Source organism: Salvelinus sp. IW2-2015, linkage group LG22 (assembly GCF_002910315.2).
Source record: "Salvelinus sp. IW2-2015 linkage group LG22, ASM291031v2, whole genome shotgun sequence".
In the NCBI taxonomy this organism is placed as follows: Eukaryota; Metazoa; Chordata; class Actinopteri; order Salmoniformes; family Salmonidae; genus Salvelinus; species Salvelinus sp. IW2-2015.
The window spans coordinates 8,711,101-8,717,794 of NC_036862.1; positions in this window are offsets into that span (position 1 = coordinate 8,711,101).

The window sequence follows — 6,694 nt, forward strand, 5'->3', positions numbered from 1 at the left end:
CTTCACATGTGCAGGTAGAGTCTCCTCATACAACAATAGTATCAATAAGCTTTTCTCCTTCTTTCCATGTACCATATCGGTCACGCGACGTGTACTGACCACTCCTGGGATTTTCTGAATAAGGTACTCGACATCTAGATCTAACAACAATTTATGTATAATACATGKTACTTCTGATGTGGGCAATTTTGCCAGATCCAATGCACATTTCTTCTGTTCTTCATCAACACAATTAACCAAAACAAGGCCTCTTCTAGTCCCCTTGATTTAATCCATCTTTCCCACTGCTCTCTTCGCCATCTTCAATAGTACACATGGATTTTCCAAATGAGCCTCCTTGTCCAGAAAACACAGTCCAACAAGAAATGCATTATKGGACAGATCCTTGTCTTCCACTACAACTTTTGCTCATTTCGTTCCATTCGTTGATTTCACCCTTTTCCATTTTCCACTCCTTTCAGATTCAAGCAACATTTCCATGGATGCTGCCAATATAGATCCGTCAATAAATCCTGATCGCCCACACCTAAGTAATTATCAAGGCTTCCTGGCAGAGCTAACCCCCTGACCCGGCTGGTGCTGCCACCTGGGGATGAGGTGTGCAAGTGTAGTATGTTGTCCATCTATACTGAACAAAAATATATATGTGCCTCACATTAAACTACCCCCCATATCATAATAATATTTATGTTTTCCCTTTCTGTAATACACATGATTTCCAGTGTTCTATTTGTGACACTCATTTGTGTATGGTTTGATGATACTGAATGCAATGGCTTATACTCATATAATTTGATATTGTTTGACGCCAGAGCTACTGAAGGTGTAAGGACCGAGGACACACTGATTATTATTGTATTGATGGCATTATCAACACTGTGATTCTGTGGCAGCTGGCAAAGATCCTGTCTTTTGTTGTGACTTTGCACAAGCCTCTCGGATTGATGTTTACAGAGCATTCCGTACTGTCTTAAAAGGGCCAGTCAACAAGAGGCCCGTTAGATATTTTCTATGCTTCTGTTCCAGAGATGTCTCCCTGAATTATTGTATTAAACTGCATTTGTCTTTGATTGGTTTTATCAACTACTGCTCTCCTTTTTCTTCACCTGGAAATTATGTTGCAGCAATAGAACAGGAATTGAATCTAGTGCTTTACAATGTAGCATAGCCTTTGCCACCTTACATTAGCTTTTATTTATGAAACGTGGGGTCAGAGAGGAGGCAGAGAGGGGGCATAATATTGTCTTGGTGGCATATCATATCACAACAGACTGACTATACAGAGGTGTCTGGGGTGAAGGTTCTCCATTGGGGATTATTGTGTGTGTGTATTGGGGGGTGGGTATCCGAGTTCCATCAGCCAGGACTAGATATTGTACCCATCCATCCTTGTGCAAAGTGCCACTCCTCTCCAAGGGTTACGACTGTACGCAGGCACATCGCAAGTCTGATTTTTTTCGGCCATCTGACTGTGTGTAGTTTTATTTTTTGCATGCATGAGCATGCGTGATCTTACCTGCATGAGCCTGAGGTTGGATGTTTGCGTGTTTGTGTGTGTGTGTGTGTGTGCGTGCGCGTGCGTGCGTGTGTGTGTGTGTGTTTGGGGGAGGTATGTATCTACTCCAAACCTGAAGCAACACCACCACAGTGGCTCACTATTTGTTGTATTTTTATTTCATATTTACTTTATTTTCTATATGTCCTACTTACAATCCATACTGACTGTCTACATTATATCTCAAACTATTAGATGTTCAGTCTAAACGAAACAACTTTAAATGTGCGGGGGTTTAACTCGCTCGTAAAAATAATACAATGTTTGGAGCTACTTAGACATGCATTTCTTTAGCTCACCATTCAAGACACACTTAACGACATCAGATATTAATCTATTTCAAAATGAACACGATAAGGTTATATCTTAGTCATGTGCTGCTAACAAAACGAAAGGTGTTTTGATTGCAATCAAGTGAAAGCTTCATGTGAAGAGTGGGGTGTCTGGCAGAGATAATGATGAAAGGTGATTAAACGGATGACAGGCAGAGGAATTTAGCCATTAGAAAGCTGAATACAAAAGTGTTACAAGTTCTGAGGAAGTATTTTTCCACTTGAGAACAAGGCAAAAAATGCAGAGATCTAGTAGACTGTTGGCATGGAGACTAAAGCAGTCGGAACACTGGGCAGCAATTAATATATGATTAAAAATGAGGATGGTGCACTCTTTACCCTCCCTTCTCAAATCAATGAAGCCGTAACTACTTTTGACTCTTTTATTTTATTTTTTATTTCACCTTTATTTAACCAGGTAGGCCAGATGAGAAAAAGTTCTCAATTACAACTGCGACCTGGTCAAGATAAAGCAAAGCAGTGCGACAAAAACAACAACACAGAGTTACACATAAACAAACGTACAGTCAATAACACAACAGAAACAATGTACAGCGTGTGCAAATGTAGAAGAGTAGGGAKATAAGGAAATAAATAGGCCATAGAGGCRAAATAATTACAAKGTAGCATTACTCTATCTTGTACACATCTGAGTTCTCTCATGAGCTCTCTCTATGTCATATGATGCTGTCCTTCCTTAACGCTTTGGATCTTCCATCGCTTCTGTCAATCAAGCAATCCATCTAGATGCCTCCATTTCCTTGCAGGAACATAAAGATGCTCTTGACTCAATGCTGAAATCTAGTGCCTTCAGAAAGTATTCCCACCCCTCGACTTTTTCTACATTTTGTTGTGTTACAGCCTGAATWAAAAATGTATTACATTTAGATTTTRTGTTACTGGCCTACACACAATACCCCAAAATGTCAACGTGGAATTACATTTTTTAAAATATTTTTTCAAATTAATAAAAAATATAAAAGCTGAAATATCTTCTGTCAATAGATATTCAACAAGTATTCAACCCCTTTGTTATGGAAAGCCTAAATAAGTTACGGAGTAAAAATGTGCTTAACAAGTTTCATAATAAGTGGCATGGACTCTGCGTGCAATAACAGTGTTTAACCATTGTTTTGTCTTAAGGGTAAAWAATGACCCGCCACTATGTGTAACAGCAGAGAAAACCCCCTAAATGATATTTTTCAACTTGAAATTTGACGACTTTTCCAAGAGTGACCCCAACATTAGAAAAAGTGAAACATCGCCTTTGTTCATATTTCCATGAAATCTGTACACCACCCGGGTACAAAGATCGTCTTAGGGTCATTTTTGACCCGGCAGTTATAAAATCATTTACACACCACAAAAACCACAAGACACACACACACACACACACAATGAGAAATGTTGATTATGTGTGCTACTGGTTGAACTCCTAAAGAGGAAGATCACCATGGTTGGCAGAAAGAACAAGCCTGAGCTCCACCCTGCACTTCTCGCAACAAGGGGGAGAGAGGCCTTCTCATCAAAGTTGGCCTTCACCCCCACCACCACTCTAGTTTCTTACCTCCCAAAGAGGAACAAGAATGTGGTCCTCCTGAGCACACTGCACAAAACRGCTGAGATCAGTGATCGTGAGGAAGGAAGCCAGCTATCATCCTGGACTACAACCATAACAAAGGAGGTGTGGACAACCTGGACAAGGTGATTRGAACTTACAGCTRCAGGTTTGTTGTAATAAAACGAGTGGTGTCCACTGATTAAATGCAGTCTTTCTGCATTGTGAAGAGGGAAAACCCAGACATTCACAAAGTTTGTGATGAATGACAGGTTGTTTCTTCATGCTAAATAGATTTGGGGTTTAAAATTCAATGAAGCTGCTTTATTTTAGGGGTTTAGTGAAGGCGGGTCATTTTTGACCCTTAGGACAAGGGGAGTATACAGAATGTTAAGACTACACAAGGGTTAACATGATTTTTGTCTACCTCATCTCTGGACTCCACACATACAATTATCTGTAAGTTCCCTCAGTCGAGCAGTGAATTTTAAACACAGATTCAACCACAAAGACCAGGGAGGTTTTCCAATGCCTCGCAAAGAATGACACCTATTGGTATATGAGTTTWAAAAAATAAAGCTAACATTGAATATCCATTTGAGCATGGTGAAGTTATCCATGAAAAAAGTTTCACCCCAGCTTTTATTATTCCAAGTGTGCCAAATAACCCTAACCCTAACCCAAGAAATCTTCTGAGGTCGGCCAGGCAGACTGCGAGGCTTATACTAACTCCCGCTGCACCAAACTAAATTCTATACTAGAAGCAAGGGGAAATTATGTGCTAGTTGAGATAGTGTGTGTCGCAGTGAAAATGTACTGTAGATTGAACTTTTAGCAGGTATAGTGGGCCAATGGAGRGCCAATACAGCATGGCTTGGAACGCTTCTCATCCAATCAGCATCCAGGATCTAAACAATCAATTTTATAATACATGTTGCATCGAGGAGACACATACAGAACAGAAGCACACAGCACCGAACGCACAGTACCGAAGTCACAACATCAGCTGCTACAGAATCACCCAGTGTCACRGATACATTATCAGTGTGCCCTCGGCTCTGTCTGGCGTCAAACTYTAACCGTAACATTCAACACTGGCAGACATTTGATAGTGGCAGTTGAACAGGTCAAAGGTAGAAACATCAGTACTTAATTACAACAGATAATTGTAGACTAACAAGTGTACAGTGCCTTGGAAAAGTATTCATCCCCTTTGCGTTTTTYCTATTTTGTTGCATTACAACCTGTAATTTACATGGATTTTTATTTGGATTTCATGCAATGGATATACACAAAATAGTCCAAAGTGATGAAGTGAAATTATTATTATTATTTTTTTAAACGGAAAAGTGTTGCGTGTATATGTATTCACCCCCTTTGCTATGAAGCCCCTAAATAAGATCTGGTGAAACCAATTACTTTCAGAAGTCACATAATTATTTAAATAAAGTCCACCTGTGTGCAATCTAAGTGTCACATGATCTCAGTATATATACACATGTTCTGAAAGGCCCCAGAGTCTGCAACACCACCAAGCAAGGGGCACCAYGAAGACCAAGGAGCTCTCCAAACAGGTCAGTGGAGAAGTACAGATCAGGGTTGGGTTATAAAAAAATGTCAGAAACTTTGAACATCCCATGGAGCACCATTAAATCCATTATTAAAAAATTGAAAGAATATGGCACCACAACAAACCTGCCAAGAGAGGGCCGYGCACTAAAACTCAGGGACCAGGCAAGGAGGGCATTAATTAGAGAGGCAACAAAGAGACCAAAGATAACCTTGAAGGAGCTGCAAAGCTCCACAGCGGAGATTGGAGTATTTGTCCATAGGACCACTTTAAGCCGTACACTCCACAGAGTTGGACTTTACGGAAGAGTGGGCAGAAAAAAAAGCTTGCTTAAAGAAAGAAATAAGCAAACACGTTTGGTGTTTGACAAAAGGCACGTGGGAGACTCCCCAAAAATATGGAAGAAGATACTCTGGTCAGATGTTGATTTGCAAGTTACAAATCAACATAAAAATAATGATCAAGTGATGTCCTGTTTGTAGATCATCTTTGCAGTCCCCCTCTGGTAGTTGAACTTGGTAGGCTCTCTGAAAGCGGAGCAGTCCACCACAAGGATGGGCAGTGAATGTCTGGTTTGGGATCGCTGTTCAGGACCGGTCGATCTGGGCAGTAACTTAGGCAGATGTTAATGCACACACACTCATGAAATATACAATTACATKAATTCCCCAATGAGCGGCGTTGTGGCACTAAGTGATGGTTGTATGGGGATTTTGTTTATGGCTCTATCGCTTCTTAAGTGTCAAGGTAACTGAACTGAAAAGGAATGAAAGGGTAAACAAAATATATACAAAATATAGTTCTCACACCAAAATCATCTAATTGGACTGTATTCTATATACATCCAATGTCCTGGCAAAATGACTCCATGGCATTGTCTCAAATGTCATGTCTAGGGTTATCCTAATTTGTGTGTTGCTTAAGCACTATCCTAAGTTGATAAATATATGATAAGTCTACAGCTGTAAGGCACTAGTTTTGGGCAGTCTGCGGGGATGACCTATGGACTTCTGGGAACAGAACTGGTGAGTACTGTAGCTGTAGAGTCAAAGGCCTCAAAGTAAATGTTCAACTTGACTAAGGCTGGTATTTTGTGATCCTAGGATAAATCCTAATTGGATGTTCTGTTGTGCATGTGCGTTTATGCTTACACAAGTGCACATGTCAAAGGAAGGAAACCAAGTATCCTGGCAGACTACAACTTATTCAGAATGAGTCTGACGTAATCAGGTAATTTTCAGGTCAGTCAGAATTGGTGTCTATGGAGTATGTCGTGGTTTTACTACGAGTCACTGTCTTCCACTATTGTAGTGGCGATAGGTATGAAGAAGTCTATTTCATAGCTATGTTATCCATGGAGGAGCTAACCTCACGACATAAGTATTCTTTAAGCATTGGATCAGTTGTATGTGGTGTGATCATGGTTCATGACTTCTAATAACATTCCTCCTGAATGGAGGGTTCTATTTATTAGTGGCATGTGTGTTAACCATTGGAAGACTGCTCTGGAGTTTCCCTTCCCCGTGTTGCACTCTGAGTGACTCCTAACTACTCTGTTGCTGTTGTCAAGGGCAATTTGATTTGTTAGGTCTAACTTTTTTACTGATTGTAGCTGGAATGACTGTTGCTGGCATTGGTACTGGCACTAAAGGGGACCAGTTATCCTACCGATTTATTTA